This window comes from Petaurus breviceps, unplaced genomic scaffold, assembly GCF_028583685.1.
Source record: "Petaurus breviceps papuanus isolate PSGF00001 unplaced genomic scaffold, PetGlider_PUasm1.0 98, whole genome shotgun sequence".
In the NCBI taxonomy this organism is placed as follows: domain Eukaryota; kingdom Metazoa; phylum Chordata; class Mammalia; order Diprotodontia; family Petauridae; genus Petaurus; species Petaurus breviceps.
Genome location: NW_027187460.1, coordinates 35060060 through 35079158, shown reverse-complemented (window position 1 = coordinate 35079158; position 19099 = coordinate 35060060). Strand labels below are relative to the sequence as shown.

At 39.2% G+C, this 19099-nt stretch overlaps 1 protein-coding gene across 1 annotated transcript in view; it reads left to right on the top strand.

Moving 5' to 3' along the window:
• DEPTOR (DEP domain containing MTOR interacting protein) overlaps window positions 1-19099 on the top strand; it is a 212488-nt gene that overhangs the window by 186309 nt on the left and 7080 nt on the right. The window lies entirely within an intron of this gene.

Sequence of the window (19099 nt, the reverse complement as noted above, 5' to 3'; positions counted from 1 at the left end):
GACTTGCCCTTTCAGAAGATCCTACCAAGATGTCAGAACATTTCCATGGGCTGATAGGCCAGTAGAAAGGCAGGTCCCAGGCAGGCAGGCAACCAGGGTCACTCATTGGTCAAGGGCTCACGGTCATGTTGGGCAATAGAGGGATGACAAGGGAAGGCCGGGGGGGGGGGGGGAGGGAGCCAAAAAAATACCTGGCAGTGGCCATGTAATTGATGCCATGTAATTTCTATGTAATTCTGCCACATGGCTTGGTCTCCATAACAAAGAAAAATAAGGGAGGAGGTCCTACTTGGCTTCCTATGATAAAGCAAGTGAATTTATAATCTGCAGTTCATAGCTTTGGGGCCCACTATGCAGAACTTATAATCACCACCCCATGGAATCGTATCAAATGGGTGAATACTGATTGGAATAAGACAGTGGTCCAATTAGTCATTTATCACAATAGGTAGGGCAGCTCTGCTGGCATTGTGAGTAGGTGCCTTGCTGCCAGAGATCTTGGGCCTGGTAAGGCTCCTGGGAGAGCAACTTCAAGCTCATGCTGTCATAATGGGTCCTCTTGGGACTTTGTTGAGCACTTGTCTATCATGATAGCACCAGCTCCTTTAGAGCAATGATGGTGGGCACATTCCCACTGAGCAAGGTGTGCACCCAAAGGCATAGCATTTCAAATCCTTTGGCCAAAGGATTTGGGGCCTGGAAGAAGACAGAGCAATTTCATGCTCTTACAAGCAAGTACAATGCAAGCAAAATGTAGCAGGCTTCTAGACAATAGGCTGCAGGGTAGGGTATCATTACATTGCCTGGATAATCAGGGACTAGGCACCTGACATCTCTTGCTTTGAGGTGTTTCATCTGGGAAATTGGAATGAGAATAATATGTGCCTCATCTTGGCAATACAGTAATATATGGGAAGCAATTTCAGCTTCTCAAAAAAAAAAAAGCCAGCGCAAGTTAATAATGTAATTAATCATGTAAAGATTAAACTTAATGTGGATGAAGGTACTGCCCTGAGGTGCATATTTTAAAAGATTGCTTTTTATGAGCACCCTTTGGTAATCCTTCTTGTAATCATTTTCTTTTGTGTTTTAATTTTGCATTTCCTCAAGAACCAGAAAAAATAATAGTATGTTCCTTGGGTATGAAGTAGTTAATTGTAAAGTATTTCTCTGCCCAGAAAACTAAATGGGTTAAAGTTTATGTTGAAAGGAAGGAATTTGTGGTCAGCTAAAGATTCTGACCTCTAAAGAGTTCTGTTTCCCTTTAGCCTTATACTCAAAAGGGAGATATCCACAGATATAATGTACATATATATATGTTATAAATATATATATTTGGATCATTAGTCTTCTTAAATACCAAATAATAATGAAGTTGATAGGAATGTTTCTTTGGACCTACATCATAACAAATTTCACTTCTGCCACAACCAGTTAATTGGAATATGACTATTCATAAGACATATGATCTAAAAACCATTATTTAATGGCTGCCATTATCACCTTACTAGTAAAAGTGATGGTCAGTTGGGTTTTACAGTGATAATGTTATATGCAACAGGCCTGTTCAGCATGAGGCCCATTCCATATACACCAAAAACATCCCCAGGCAGAAGTACTGTTCAGCTTTGATGCACAATGGTCTTGGGGAGTCTCTGTTGCATACATCAGGCTAGCTCTGAGGGCTATAAAGAAAGGGCAAGGGAAGGGAACAAGCATTTGTTAAATTTCCACTATGTGCCAGGCACTGTGTTAAGAAAATGCTTTGAAAAAGTTGTCTGATTTGATCCTCACAAGACTGAGAGGTAAATGCTATTTTTATCCCCATTTTACGATTGAGGAAACTGAGGCAGGTAGAAGTTAAGTGATGCCTTGACCAGGATCACACAAGCAGTCCCTGTCCTGAAGAAGCTTATAATCTAATGGAACTTCCAGGAATTTCACTTACTATAGGCCATAGAAGATCCCTGAGAGGACAAGTCAGTTCTGAGAGTCCTCAAGCACTCTACTTTGATAAGGATTTTAGGAAATCTGTACTAAACTGGACTTCCTAATCTCGTATCCTCAAACACAATGAATTGGGGCCAATTGGACAGAGAATCTGAGATGGACCCACCCAACGGATTCTTCATTCTATGGGATATATTTGTGTGCTTTTGAATATTGATACTTTACTATTCCAGTGGATCTATAGCTCCACTGATACGGAAGGATCCACTCCCTCTAGGGATAGAGATTGCAATGCAAGGCACTTACCCATTCTCTACAACTCTTGCCTATGTCTTCCCTTAAATTTAACAGAAGCGATCTAGCCAGAATCCTTGGGACCTTCTGTACTTTCCCTTGATAGCAAGAGAGTACCAGTGGAGTGAACAAGCTGCCCATTAGTTCTCTCTCACTTTTGCTGTGATATTGGGCTAATATCCAATTTTTGGTTGCTCTATTTCTGTTATGACATCTTTTTCTCTCTTGTTTTTTTGTAATTCTTTGTTGTTATTGTTAGTTGTTGCAGCCCAATCACTCACACTCACCATGTATCTCTCCACTGCCTTCTTGAGTGATACTCATTTTCACTTCTTTACAGACTGTAACATTGTTCCATGACTCATGGACGTATAACAATTTGAACAGCAGACAAATAGAAACCCAACTACATAACTATTTTTAAAATTCATGCAGAGAGAAATCTTACATCTTTATTTAAATGTTGATGGTTTTCCTCAGCTGATAATTATTCTGTGTGTGTGTGTGTGTGTGTGTGTGTGTGTGTGTTTTAAGGATAATGTAGCCATGTAGCATTCTCAAATATTGTATAAAGATTGAAAGGAGGCTGCAGTTCTCTGGAGAGATAATCCTGTGTTTGTCCAAGAACTGGCTTTTTGCCTACTCCCACACCACCCATTATCCAGGCAGTTGCATGTTTGGTAGAGAGATTAATGGAGCTGAACGCACAGCTGCAGATTTTCCCACTTTTTGAAAAAAAAAAAAACATTCAGCTGCTTAGAGGGTTGTTATGCATTTTTAAAAAGAATAGTTATTATGTTACCATAACATCATCCGAAACCTCAGATTTGTAGGTAGCCTTGCTTTACTACTAGTAACCACAAACCTGGCATGAGTTCATAATTCCAGCTATGGGATAAGCTCAAGATTTGCTGAAGTGAAACCCCACCCACCACCCCAGGAGGCTGGTTCAATTCTGGGATAGCCTCAGGGGTATGAGCCTTTTTCTGGGAAAGAGCAAGGACCCATAGTTAATAATAGTTATATGTTTCTATAGTGCTTTAAAGTTTGCAAAACCATTTCATTAGTATTATTTCATAGGATCCTCACAATAATCCTGAGGAGTAGGTGGTATTATTAGCCTCATTTACAGATGAGTTAACTGAGGCAGAAAGCAGTTAAATGCTTTGCCCAAAGTCACTCCCCTAGGAAACCCATTTCTGAGGCTAGATTTAATTTAGCTCTTCCTGACTTAAGGTCAAGTGCTCTCTTCACTTGCCACTGGAGCGGCCTCTAATTAAGTCATACCTTCCAGTTCTAACGAATGGGCCTCAACATGTATCTATAGTGCTTCCTAAAGTGAGCCAAACTTCTAGGAATCTCTCAAATCAAAGATAAGGCACCCGGATGTACTTCCTCATCCAGACCCACGATTACACTGCCCCCAGTTCAGTTTAATTTACCCAGCATCAAGTACCTAATTCGTGAAAGGTCTTGAGGCTGCCAAAAGATAAACAATAGTCTCTGTCCTCAAGGAATTTATGTTCTGGAGGATGGAGGGGGAGAAATTGGAATATACAAAATGTCCATGAGAAGTCAATAGAATGGAAGCAAAGTAATCTCCAGAGGGAGAGAGGACCCACAACTGGGGGATATCAGAGGGTTGTTTGCATGGTGCCTGCATTGGAGCTGTGCTTTAGAGAAAGCAAGGGATTCTAAGCCAAGATAACTTTTCTTCGGTCGGGGAGGGCTGTTGTGTTTGCTGCCTCTGTTTCCCTTATGTGCTTTCTCTGGGTGGTGTTTGATGCCTCTGTTTCCCTTATGTGCTTTCTCTGGGTTGTGTTAACTAAAACAAAATTTAGAATTACACGTGTATTTTTTGTTTGGTTTGGTTTAGTTTTTCACCAGTCATATGTTAAATTATAAGTCAGGGAAAATTAAACTGTACAAATTTCAAAATGATGATAGCTTTTCAAGGAATGAAAACTACACAGTGCAGTAAACAAAATATGGTAAAGCCATAATAATAACTGGAATAACAAGAAAGCTATGTAATAGGATTTCTGAGAGAGAGAGGGAGAGAGAGAGAGAGAGAGAGAGAGAGAGAGAGAGAGAGAGAGAGAGTGTGTGTATAGACATGATTGTAATCAAAGGTCACAGGAATAGATTTCAGGATTAATGGGGTTTGGGGGCATTTTTAGGATTGTTGTACCCAGAGATGTGCTAGAGCCAGCTGGCAGATTATCAAATTGTCAACATGAGTATTTATACCTTAGAAATCAGCAAATGCTATAAATAAGGGCTTGATTTATTGTTCTGTTTATTATTTCGACCTAAGAAAGCAATGGAGAAAATGTTAATACAGCAGATTAAGCTTAAAAGTGTGTCCTTCTTTCAAGAGTCACTTTTTAAGCATTTATCAGCACATCATTGGCTATACCATATGGGAGAAAACTAGTAGCTTAGTTCAAAGACTGTTAAATTGTAAACTCCATGAAAGCAGGGGATGTTTCGCTTTTATCTTTGTATTCTCGGCACCTTCCACAAAGGAACTGGGGTTTGAGGTTAAGTAAATTGCCCAGAATCACAAAGCTAGTAAGCATCTAAGATTGGATTTGAGCTGGGGTCCTTCCCAACTCCAGGTCCAGATCCCTCTACACCAAGTAGCTCCCTGAATCTGGCCTCCATCAGACACTAATGACTGATAAATGCTTATGAGTGATTTAGATCAAAACAACCAGGGTTCAAATCCCACCTCTGTCACTTGACCTTGCTGGACCTCAGTTTCCATATCTGTAAAATGAAGTGTTGGCCTCTGAGGTTCTTATTGTCTCTAATCTATGATTCTGTGACCAGAGACTTATCATTGTCCTTTATGCACCAGTCTCTCAATTATAAATACCAAAGCAGCCAGACGCAAGTTTGGTCGAGAGACACAAACAGAGTGACCCTTGTTGGAAACTGCTTGAATTAGATCTTTGTGGGAAAGGGTTTGTTGCCAGAACTGCCTGGTTGAGTGAAACCTTTGTTTGGCAATGAATTCTTTCTGACTGTCCAAAATACCAGTTTCATCATGTCATACCCCTGCTTAAAACCTTCAGTGGCTCCCCATCAACTTAAAGTTTAAATACTCCATGAGGGCAGGAAGAAACTGTATCTTATTTGTTATATTAACATTTATAAGGTTTGCAAAACATTTGACAAATAGCTCATTTTATCCTCACAACAACTCTGGGAGGTTGGTGCTAATTATCATCCTCAGTTTACAGATGAGGAAATTGAGACCAAGGTTAAGTGACTTGCCCAGGGTCACATAGCTGGTGTCTGAGGCTAGATTTGAATTTAGGTCTTCCTGACTCCAGACCTGGCACTCTATCCACTGACCTCCACATGCCTATAGCAGACACTATATAATCCTACATGTTGTACTATGTAACCTCAGTTGGGCCTACACTGATGCTTGGCATCTTTTTTTTTTTATTCTTCTATAGGTGTCTTTCCAGAAGTATCCCAAATGTTTTCTACTCTCCCCCAGGTCCCATTGAAATTTCCATGTTCTTGCTTTTCTCATTCTTAGTGGATAAGCATGCCTCCCTACTGAGCAGATCAAGGCCAGCTCCTCCAACAATCTTGTTTATTTTTTTAGTCAAGTCCAACTCTCCATGAACCCATTTGGGGTTTTCTTGGAAAAGATATTGGAGTGGTTTGCCATTTCCTTCTCCAACTCATTTTGCAGATGAGGAAACTGAGGTGATCAGGGTTAAGTGACTTGCCCAAGGTCACATGGCTAGTAAGTACCTAAGATTGGATTTGAACTCAGGAAGAGGAGTCTTTCTGACCCCAGACCTGGCACTCCTTCCACTGAACCATCAAATGACCCCTCGACAACCTTATATCTACCTTAGAATTTAGTTGTTTCCTTTATTCTCTTATTCTTTCTTTGCAGCCTGAAGAGAGGCTTTCTAAGTAAGTGAGTAGAATGCTGTGTTTGAAGTCAGGAAGACCTGAGTTCATACCTGCCCTTAGACACTTAGTAGCTGTGTGACTTTGGACAAATCACACAACTGCTGTCTGCCTTGGTTTCCCCAACTGTAAAATGGGGGTAATAATAGAACTCTCTACCTACCTGTGCACTTTTAAAACATTTGTTCCCTTTTCTTCCTGCCTCCCTGTCCACCCAGTGCCTCTCTTGCTAAATGACCTTGTTATTTATTTTGTATTATGGATATATTTTATGTGTATATGTTGTCTCCTTCTATAGAATGCAGATTCCTTGAGAGCAGAGGCTTTTCTCCCTTTTGTTGTTGTATCCCTAGCACTTTGCACAGTTCTTGGTACACAGTTAGCTAATATTTATTAAATACTTACTAAATGCCTGGCACTGTGCCGAGTTTCATAAATGTTTATTGACTGACTCTGATAAATGTGCTCTTTCTTTGTCAGGAAAGAAAAATCTGTAGCATTTTTGCCTTAGGAAGAGCCATGGGACTTGTTAGAGAAAGTAGCCCTTTTGTAGGTGATAAGACCAACTCTAGGGAAATGCCATTATTCCTACACCAATGGATGTCACCTCCAACACACTGAGGCCTGGGAAAGAGCTTAATTTAGAAAGGCCAAGGTTACCCACTGCATGTGCAGCTGTCACCAGGAGTCTTGACCTATGTCTTGCCACTGGACTTTGATAACTCTGGAGGAGAAGAAAGGACTTTGCACAGCATTTGCTTCACTTAAATCCAATTCACTCTCAAGTCAAGACTTCACCCTGTGATGTCACTGGTCATCCTCACGAACAAAGGACAAACAAAAACATATACATTGTAGAGTTCAGCCGTCACCACCATTCTCGATTCATACCCTTCCTTCTTACCCTGGAATACCTCTCTAGCCCTATGACCCCCTTCACACTCCCATTGGTGAGTTATTCCTGGAGCTTCTTTGGGGGAGTGACCCAGATCAGCCATCCTTCATTCCTCTTCCAGATTGCCACCATGCCCACACGTAAAATATTTACCCTTCTACTTTTCAGTTCCCTTTTATGTACTTGGATTCTCCCCCACCTTAGAATGTATGCTCTTTGAGGACAAAGATTGGTTTTCTTTTTTTTTCTTTTGTATTTGTATGTCTAGTACTTAGCGCAGTGCCTGGCATATACTACAAGCTTAAAAGCTTGCTGACTCACTCTTTTTTTCTTTAACTCTTTTATTTTTTGGAGAGGGGAAGGCAGGCCAATTGGGGTTAAGTGACTTTCCCAAGGTTACACAGCTACTAAGCGTTAAGTGTCTGGGGCCAGATTTGAACTCAGGTTCTCCTCTTCAGGGCCAGTACTCTATTCATTATACCACCTAGCTGCCCCCCACCCCGACTCTCTAACTCTTTAGAAAACATCCTGCATCACTGGCTTTTATCATTAGGTACAGAAGATCTGATTTAAAAAAAATATACATTAAGGGGAGAAAAACATCCTGGAAGCAGTCTTGTTCTAGTATTACCAACCATTTTGTACTCTCATTATGAGCATTCAAGGTTAAGTAACTATCTATATACTTCCTTTGTTGAAAAGAGAATCAAACTTTATGAGGCATAAAAGTTGACAACCCAACATAGTGAACGTTGCATAGTTATAGTCCCATTTCTATTGTGAAGCAATGACCTTTTATTAAGGACATGGAATTGGGAAAGCTGGTTAAAGATGGAGGATAGCTAGGGCAATCTCTGTTGCTAATTGTGCAAATCGTGACTGGCAACCTGAATTAGGTAGTTATATACTTTGTAGTCAAATAATAATAATGCCTAGCATATATGTGGTACTTTAAGGTTTATAAAGAGCTTTATTTATAAAGCTAGATTGGGGGCAGGGGGTATACAGTGGGATCGATATTCTGGGGTGGTGGGTAGGGGAAGGATGGGGAGAAAATTTGTAACTCAAAATTTTGTGGAAATGTAAACTAAAAATAAACATAAAATCTAATTAATAAAAAAATAAAAATATAAAGCTAGGTCCTGATTAGAGGCAGGCAGGTGGTTTGTGGATAGAGCAGCCTGGACCCAAGAAGACCTGAGTTCAAATTCAGTCTCACACATTTATTAGCTAATGTGACCCTGGGCAAGTTACTTAACCACTTGTAGCCTTAATCTCCTAGAGAAGGAAATGGCAAACCACTCAAGTATCTTTCCAAAGAGTTGGACATAACTGAAATACTGAATCCTGTGAAGTGGTTACATTATTCAAATTCACATTGTAGCTTTCCTTTGGGCTGGAACCAATTACCATATTTTAGATTATTATTACTTCAAATAGTTCCCATTTGAATTCACTCTCCTGCTTCTTCAGATTCATTATGCACACTAATGGAGACCTAGTTGTCGTCTCTAATTTGATCCTCACAATAACTTTTAGAGGTAGGTGCTAGCATTATGCCTGTTTTACAGATGAGGAAACTAAAGAACAGAAATGTTAAATGACTTGCTCAGAGTCATATAACTACTAAGTATCCTAGGTGGGATTCAAATCCAGGCCTTCCTGACTCCACATCTGGCTTTCTATCCACCATGCCACCTAACCACCTGGAATTCTATAATCCTGTCATCTCCAGGATTCATTCTTCCTGGTCTCATTCTACTATATCATACTGTATTTTTAGGAATAAAGTGATTACTTGCAGTGAGAAACCTGGTACCTTTTAACCCCAGCTGCAGCCTTATTCCCTTTCTCATTTTCAGAGCTATTATAAAGAGTAATCTGAATAAAAGTTAAGGGTGAGAGCCTTTCTGCCAAGCTACATCACGGATTTGTAGTAACCTGAACAATCACAAAATCTTAATCTTATTCCATTTTAATTTCCTACACGTCTCCCAATAACATTCAGTTTTCAATAAAATTAATGAAATTCCCAGGCCTAAAAGCCTGAAAACATTGAGCTTTCATTGTTGTTTTTTTTTTGTCAGTGGTGGCAGACATCATCTTAGGTGGTACCTGACAAACACAAAGTAGGAACGTTTATCTCGGTGATGTTTTGTCATCACTTTATAGGATTATTTTTGTAAAGCTACCCTTATAGAAACTCAATTGTTTCTTTTTATATATTATTTCTATAAGTTGAACAGCTGTCACCAGCAAAATGGTACCTTAGGGTTTGGTTGCATAGGTCAACTGGTTAGACTTTCTCTCCAGTAGATAAAAGAGTAAGAGTAACACATAATGTAATTGATTTTGAAAAACAAATAAAAAAACCCCTCTATAATCAACATTTATGCTATTTTGTCTTTAATTTCTATTTAGCAATATTATGATACTCAATTTAGAGCAAGGTTTAAATGAATGCAAGCACATAGGTACACATGTACTACCCCTTTCCATAAAACACGTGTTTTCAAACATTACTTAATTTAACTCCGGCTTGCTTTCTTCTTTAAAGAGAAACTTTAACTTTCTCTTACTTATTCTGGCAAATATCATAGTGCCACATTCATATCTCCCTACTGCTTAAGTGTTACTTGCCAATTTGCAGCTCTGTTGTTTTTCCAGTGTCAACAGGAAAGTCCTTTGATACTTCCTCCCCCACCATTCATGGCCTCCATACTCTGGACTTAGTACTCACAAATTATCTCCATGCAAGATATAGAGCTGCTTTCTGCTAATCACAGGGAAGATTAAGCTGCCTTTCCTTATACTATATCCTTCCCCTTCTAGAGTAAAAAAAAAGTGCTGAAAAATAGAAATACCTTCTACATGTATCTGCAACTCTTTTTGAACACACAGTTCCTTAGTTATCATCACTTGGTGTTGTGGTGAGATGTTTGCAGAGTGGGTGTAGTTTTTTGTCTGTTTTTTTTTTCCTTTGGGGTTATACAACTGGATGGTTTTTCTTAGGCTCCCATCATGCAAGAACAAATGTGTAATTACACAATCCCTGCTGGCTCTCAGTCATACTGCAGGGCTATCACAGCTGCCAGAACTAATACAGGAGGAAAGATTATTTACAGTTAGTCTGGCTTCCTATCAGATGGGAGGCAGGGGCCCAACCATGGCATTATCCCAACTTGATCGCAGGGTCCTGTGTCTTGCTACACTCATCCTGTTAACACTTAGAATGCTGACTTTGGCTCTTAGGATTCTTTCTCTACTTCCCCTATGTGCAGGGAAGTCAGCTGTCCTTGCTTTTCACCCAAGAATTCTTTTTCAGCAAGAGAATGAAAGTCACAAGTGTCTCTTCTTTTGAAAGTTAACAACACTAACCCAGGAAAAGATTAGCTGTGGGGAGCAGTTAGCAGGTGTGCCTGAGTAAAACATTGATTAGTCTCATGGAATTTCTATCCCCCACCCAAGCTTGATCAGAACACAATGGGACAGAGTTTCACCTTAGATTAAATTCCTTGTAAATCTGAGTGGGGTAGCAAAACCTAGATTGAGGAGATCCCATATGCTATATCAATCCTGTCCTGCTGAGCCTTGAAATGAGGACTTTAGAAAAAGAGGGGGGGACTCTGGATCTCCCCAAATCATTGATTAGTAATAATTTCTCTCATTATAGGTGCTCTCCTTTCCTCCTGTGCTTTGCTCCCTGCCCCCCCCCCTTTAAGAATATAAGCTCTTTGAGAGTAGGAACCATCTTTTTTTCTCTTTTTTTATGTCCCTAGCACTTAGCACAGTGCCTATTATGTAGTAAACACTAAAACAATTTTCTTTCTAAGGCCATCTTTACCAGTAGGCAGAATTGACGGTTGCTAATCGCATTCCACTGGGACTGGCCTAGGTGGAGGGCTGAGCAGAAAGTATATATGTATACATCTATCATGTATGTATCTATCTATCTAAGTCATTGGAATGAATATAATTACAGTGGTAGAAGAAAGTAGGACCAAAGACTTAGAGCTTGGGAGACTTTCAGTCTTAGGAGGCTGAAGGAGAAAGATGAATTGCCAAAGGAGATTTGCCAGCTTGATCCATCTGAGCCTTGATTCCCTCACTGACCCTGAGATCTCATTGTCATCCTGATTCTGCTTGTCCAGCCTGTTACTTAGATGTTCACTTTCCTTGGCCTACTTTGGAATTTCTTTTGCCTGCCTGGTACTGGGAAGCTAGGTAACTTAGTGGACAGGATTTTGTTCCAGAGTCAGGAAGATTTGTCTTCCTGAGTTCGAATCTGACACTCAGACACATGACCCTAGGCAAATCACATTTGCCTCAGTTTCTTCATCTGTCAAATGAGCTGAAAATTGAAATGGCAAACTATTCTAGTATCTTTGCTAAGAAACCCCAAATGGGGTCATAAAGAGTTGGACACAATTGAACAACAACCTGGTACTACTTTCTATATTTCTCTTGATAGAAATCTCTTAGTTCAGTTGCTGAAACTTCAACAGTCACCTGGATTAGAGGTGTCAAATATGGGACTCATTGCTTTCCACAGCACTCATGAGTACAACCAGACCAGATTGAAATGTGATTAGGAAATATTTAACAAAATAAAGAAAAGTATACAATAGAACAAAAGTAATCTTAACATGTGACTTTCTATATAAATATGTGTCTTATAAAGATCCTTATTATGGCAGGCATGTGGCAGAGCAGATAGACTGCTGGGTCTGCAGTCAGGAAGACTCATTTTTCTTAATTCAAATCTGGTCTCAGACAGTTACTAGCTGGGTGACCATGGGCTAGTCATTTAACCCTGTTTGCCTCAGAGCCTGAGAAGGAAATAGAAAACGACTTCAGTACTCTTGCCAAAAAAATCCCAAATGGGGTCATGAAGAGTCAGACATGACTAAAAACAACTGGACAAGCCCTGATAACAGTGATCTTCATGCATGGTCAAAGGCCCCTTTTCAGTTGAGTTTGATAACACTAATCTAGATGCTGGCTGGCTGCACTAAATGCTTAGTACATTAAGGCTCAGACTTAATTTCTTAGCTAATTATTCTGAAACCAATCCCATTCTAACTGTTCTCTGCTGTGGATGCTGCCTCTGGCCCTTTGCCCTGGTGAAATGGGTTATCAACTCTCAATTCTGCCTCCTTATAGGCTTGACTCTGGGATTAAGTTAGGGTTAGAAATACTGTTTTAAGAAGAACTTTGAGTGACTTAAGTCATTTTGACTATTGTACAAACCCAAATTAACTGCAAAAGACGTATGAAGGAAGATGCAATCTACACCCAGAGAAAGAACTGGTAAATAGAAGTATGTATAGAATGATTTTACACATATATGTGTGTATACATATATATGTACATATATACATGTATGTACGTATACACACGTACACACATATATATTTGTGTCTAATGGTAGCCATCTGTGGGGGATGGGAGTGAAGGAAAGAAGGAAAAGGAAAAAAGTTACATAACTATTATATATTTAAATAGCAAGTTGTACATAATAGATTGGAAGTTTCATTATTATTTTTCTATTCTACTGATATGGAAATGCTTGTTTTATTTCTTAAGTTCAGAACAAAATAAAATTTTAGAAAACACTGTTTTTTTTTTCATGAGAAATGAGAAATCACTGGAAATAAGAGACATGATTTTTTAAAAAAATATTTTCAACGTGTGTAGGGATAACAAAAGCTCTCCTGTTCTGTCTTTACTACTGTACTCACATGGGTAAAGACTTGAAAGGGCTAGTTTTGGAAGATAAGAGATACCAAAAGTACTCATGCAGAAATGGTTTTTAGACGGTGAAGGAGAGGACATAAATGATTTGCAGGAAATACCAACCCAAGATAAGTGAAGAGATGGTCAGACAACATCCAGCATCTCAGTGAGTTCAAGTCAGTGGCTCTTTGAAAGTCTTTGGAAATGGGAGAGATGCTACTGAATGGAAGAAGGACAAATGCACCATTTTTCAAAACAAGAATAGAGTAGAATCTACAAATATAGGCTAGAGATCTTGACTTTGATTCCCGACAAAGTTCTAGAATGTATTATTAAATGATAGTTTGTTAGCACCAAGAAAAAGAAGTAATTCTCACTGAAAGCCAGCCTGACTTTATCAAGAATAGGTCACATCAGACTAACCTAATATCCTTTTTAAATAAGATAACTAGACCGGCAAATGAGAGGAATGAAGAAGGTAGATTTTGCATAGATTTCAGGAGCATTTTAAACAAAGTTCTCCCAGTATTCTTGTGAAGACATAGAGATAGAAGCTAATTAGGTGAATTTGAAAGAGTATGAATAGCTAGACCCAAAGAATAGTTACTGGGCCAATGGCAACCTGGAGGGATATGTCTTCATGGAGAATCCTAGGGATCTGCCCTTTTCTCAGTATGAGACATCAAATTAATCAGTCACTAAAATGGAAACATCAGTAGCATGCTTACAAATTTGCAGATAACACAAAACTTGTAGAGATGCATAACATGTTGGGTTAGAGTTGCTATGTAAAAGAGACTTCAACAAGCTGGAATCTAATAAAATTACATTTGTTAAGAATAAATCCCATTTAAAAATCAACTTATACAGGATGGAAGAATTGTGGCTAGACAACAGTTCTCATGAAAAAGACATAACATCATTTTTTGTGTTGTTGTTCAATTGTTTCAGTCACGTCTGACTCTTTGCTATCTCATTTGGGGTTTTCTTGACAAAGATCCTGGAGTGGTTTGCCTTTGCCCTCTCCAGCTCATTTTACAAATGGGGAAATTGAGGCAAACAGGTTTAAGTGACTTGCCCAGGGTCACACAGTTGGTAAGTAGCTGAAGCTGGATTTGATCTCAGGGTCTTCCTGTTTCAAGGCCCAGCACTCTATCTACTGTGCCACCTTTTGAGAGAACTGGGAATATTTATCTTGGAGAAAAGGAAACTTTAAGAAGCCAGGAAGCACAGTGGATAAAGTATTGTATCTGGACTCAGAAAGACCCAGATCTAGCCTCAGACTATGTGACCCTTGGGGAAGTCACTTAACCTCCATCTGTCTCATCTGTAAAATGGGGTTAACAATAGCACCTGCCTCCCAGGGTTATTATGAGGATCAAATGAGATATTTGTAATGCACTTTGTAAATAAAATGCTATGTAAATGCTAGTTATTATTATAACTTATCATTCTTATTGTTATCAGCACTGGAAGGGCTGTCACAAAGCAGAACAATTAGACTGACTTTGCTTGGACAGAGTGCAGGACTAGGTACCATCTGTGGAAGCTGTAGATAGATGTAGGTTTGGATGAGGGGAGATGCTTCCTAACATGAGAGGGGTTCCCAGTAATTTTCCTGCCACCCAAGCTGTTCAGTAGGAGCTTAGATGACCACTTGTTTTGTGTTCTCTAAAAGGAATTACTGTAGAGGGAGGGGGAGAAAATTTGAAATTCATGGGATTGTGGAATTGAATGTTGTAAATTAAAAGTAAAATAAATTAAAAAAAAATAAAAGTATTTTTCAGTTACAGGTTGGGCCTAAGTTGGCATCTGAGATATCTTCCCATTCTTAGATTCCATGATTTATGTCTCCTTTACTGAACGGAGAGACAATTATTTTCCCTAAGGCTGTTTTTGTGCTGTGGCTATATGTAATGTATACATAATTTGCAGTATAGAGTGTACATTTGGCTATTAATTTTAAATCCACTCTAATTGAATGGATTTCCTGATAGTACCCAGGGTTTCCAAATAATTTTACCTGTTTCTGGTTGGAGAATATCACATAATTTTAAAAATCAGCAGATGTGGGTAAAGTTAAGCTAATTACGAGTAAATGACATTTTTCTCATTTGCCTAACATTGAAAATACTGATTATTTAGAATATAAATATGAAAAAAATTAATGAATTTATTGTTTGACACACATATGAACAAAGTGTACTGTTCTAGCATTATCCAGTTCAGTCCATTAAGCATTTATTATGTGCCAGATACTGTGCTAAGAGCTAAGGATACAATTATTAATATAAAGGACAGTCCCTGACCTCAAGGAGCTGATAATCTAAATGGGGATACACCACACAAAAGGAGGTGGGAAAGCTGGGCTAAAGGGACACCAGGGACTGTCTTGTTCCTTGGAGATGAAACCAGGCAGAGCAGTGGAGGCAAAGTAGAAACCTATTAGCCCTATATATCCTAAAAGTATTATAAAAAGGAACAAATACCAATTTATGTAAAAATATTCACAACTAGGCTGTAATAGCAGAAAATTAGAAGTGGACGTTATGTCCAATAATTGAAGATTAGCAAAAGAAATCATGATATGTTAATGTATTGGATATATGTTAACTTATATCTTTCAAACCAGATCTATAATTTTCTTGGTATTGGGAATTCCTCAAAACTCTTTTTACCAATGCAGATCAGCACTTTATCTGCAATTTACAGCCTTGGATTATTATCTAGGACTTTGGGGTGGGGGTGGGGGAGGTTGAAGAGAATTGTCTAGTATCACAAAATCAGGATTACCATGAACTCACTGTGTGACCTTGATCAATTCACCACAGCAGCTGGCTGTGCAGTGGATAGGGTGCTGGCCCTGCAGTTAGGATGATCTGAGTTCAAATCCAGCCACTGATATTTACTAAGTGGGCAAATCACTTAATCTTTCTGTATCTCACCTTCCTTAACTGTAAAGTAGGGATGATAACAGCACTTACCTCCCAGAGTTGTAAGAATCAGATGAGATAATATTTGTAAAGGGCCTAATGCATAATAACAGCTTAATGATTGCTTGTTTCCTTCCTTCCCTTCTCTGGGCTTCAGTTTCCTCTTCTCTAAAATAGAGTTTATATAGGATCCCTTTCATCTTCTGTGGTTCTAAAGATGGTGACGAATTTTAAATGACAAAGGAAGCCATCTAATTTAGGTTGAGGGCCACCCATTTGTGAAGTCTCAGATTTTGAACATCACATACTATTAGGACTGTTCTGTGATTTATTTGGTGTATTAATTTAATTTAAACTGAGGGATAGTATGGGAAACAGTGTGATGCAATGGAAAGGGTGCTGGATTTGTAGTCAAATCTGAGATTGAATGTTGGCTGTGGTCAACTCACTTAATACCTACATACTCTTGGGCAAATGACTTAGCCTTGGTCTGGGCTTCATTTTCTTTATTATTTTTATTATTATTGTTATTTTGCAGGGGGAGTTTAGGGCAATTGGGGTTAAGCGACTTGCCCACGGTCACAGGGCTAATAAATGTCTGAGGCTAGATTTGAACTCAGGTACCCCTGAGTCCAGGGCCGGTGCTCTATTCACTGCGCCACCTAGCTGCCCCCATTTTCTTTATTTTTAAGACTAGAGAGTTGAACTTATAAGCCCTTCCCAGGTCTAAATCTATGGTCCTATTGCACAAAAGAATTAAGTTAGGCTAGGTGATCTCTCCATGCCTCTGTGTGTGTGTGTGTGTGTGTGTGTGTGTGTGTGTGTGTGTGTGTGTGTGTAGAGAACCTATTTGTCTTGTTGCTTTTGTGGTATAATGATGGTAGAAATCACTTGTAGGCAAGCTCACCTACTATTGTGGAGAAATGCTCTCTGCAAACCAGTAGACCTCTGGCTACTGACAAGTGTCACATTTGAGAATCTGAAGGGAATCTCAGCCATCTTCCTATCCAAACAGGATCTAATGTGTGAATCCTCAATGAAAAGGGCCAGATCACCTTTGGCATTGGAGATTTAGAAACCAAAGTACTGCCACAGATGACAGCAGAGATACTCTTTTCAGTGATTGATCCTAGTGCATTAGCTGTGAAATATCTAATCCTACTGGTTATTATCTAGTGACATTTCTTATTCAAACTTTTACAGCTTTTAATAGCAATGTATTAAGTGCAAGTAGTCATAGGAGCTTGGGGCAGCTAGGTAGCTCAGTGAACAGAGGACTGGGCTTAGAGTCAGGAAGACTCATCTTCCAGAGTTCAGGCACTTACTAGCTGTGTGACCCTGGGCAAGTCACTTTACCCTGTTTGCCTTAGTTCCCTTATCTGTCAAGTGAGCTGGAGAAGGAAATGGCAAGCTGACATCTTCTTTGCCAAGAAGACCCCAGATGGGGTCATGAAGAGTCAGACACGACTGAACAGGAGTTTAATAAACATCAGTGGCTCCCTATTGCCTTTAGAATGTATTTTAAACTCTTGTTTAAATAGTTTAGGATTTGGGGTATCTTCCCTAGGAGGTAGGTGCTATTATTATCCCCATTTTACAGATGGGGAAACTGAGGGCAAACAGGTTAAACCAACTTGTCCAGGATTGCACCACTAGTAAGTGTCTGAGGCTGGCTTTGAACTCAAGTCCTCCTGATTCCAGGCCAGATTCTCCATCTACTGCACTACCTAGCTTCCCTACTCGTTTTCCCCTCTTAGAATCCCTAATTTCCCTCAAAGATCTGCTCAAATGTTGCAGCCTACAAAGATCTTTACTGATTCTGATTTCTAAACCTTTATTTAATATCCTTTTTGAATGAATATATGTATCTGTATGATCTTCCCTGTTATGCAAGTTCCTTGTGAATGGAGATTGTTTAATTTTTGGATTTGGTAGCACAGGAGATAGAACACAGTACTTGGAGTCAAAAAGATCTGAGTTCAAGTCCTGCCTCAGACACTTACTAGTTGTGACTTACTAGACAAGTCACTTAACCTCTTCCACCCTCAGTCACCTCATCTATAAAATGGAAATAATAATAGCACCTACCTCCTGAAATTGTTGTGAGGATCAAATAGGTTAATATATGTAAAGAATTTTGCAAACCTTAAATTGCTATATAAATGTTTGCTGTGATTCTTATGAAGGATTTAGTATGTGGTTATTGTTTGATTCTTTGATTGAAGTGGTCACAGATTTCAGAGGTAGAAGAAAAATTAAATGTAAGTCATCTGTATTCTGCCCTCTCAGGAATCTTTTCTAAGCCATTCCTGAAAAGTAGTCATCCAGCCTCTCTTGACACATGTCCAGTCACAAGGTACTCAGTACCTTACCAAGCAATCTGTTTTCATTTTCACACAGCTCTAATTGTTTTTTTTTTAATCGCTTTTATGTGTAACTGAAATCTGCTTCAATTTAACCTCAGTTCTGTTCTAGAAAACCACACAAATTATCCAATACCTCTTCCCCATCAACCCATTAAGTACTGTAAGACAGCAACCATGCCCCTCCTAAATCTTCTCTTCTCTAAGGCTAAATATTCCTGGTCTCTTCACCTATGCCTCATTTGTCTTACTAAAAAAAAGGCCAGGGTCTCCCATTACATCCAGGGCCATCTCCAGTCATCCTGATCCTTATCTCGCCACTAGACCCAGATGGCTCTGCAGAGAAAATGAGGCTGGTGACTTTGCACGTCCCTCCTCCACTTAAATCCAATTTCACTTGCATGTCATGGCATCACCTCTCTGATGTCATGGTCCTCTTCGAGAATGAAGGAAAAGCCAAGAAGTCCCTTTACAATCCTGGTCATTGTCTTCTGGATACACATACATCACCCTTTTGATATCCCTCTCAAAACATGGTGCCCAGTGCTCTTAGTGGGGTTCCATATGTGCTCTGGGTAATGCAGGACACAGTATCACTACAAAAGTCCTTGGAATGAATGACAAACTTCATTAATGCTGACAAGTTTGAAGTACCCCTTTTCTTGACTCACTGAGTTTACAAGTCAGCTAAAAACTCTCGATTCATTTCACATGAATTGCTATTAATAGGGTTAATAAAAGTTAGAGAAACTAACTTTATTAACTTAAATTTTTTAAAAAAAATTTTATTTTCAATTCCAAATTTTCTCCTTCCCTCCACCCCCTCTCCTATCTGTATAGAAGACAAGAATAACCTTTATTAATTTGAGCCATTGGTGTGAGAAGTCAGAAAACCTTAGCCACCTATTCCTATCCATTGGACTCTTCAAAAGGTGATGGATGGTTGTTTATTATTAATTATTAAACAAGAGTTGTCAACTAATAAT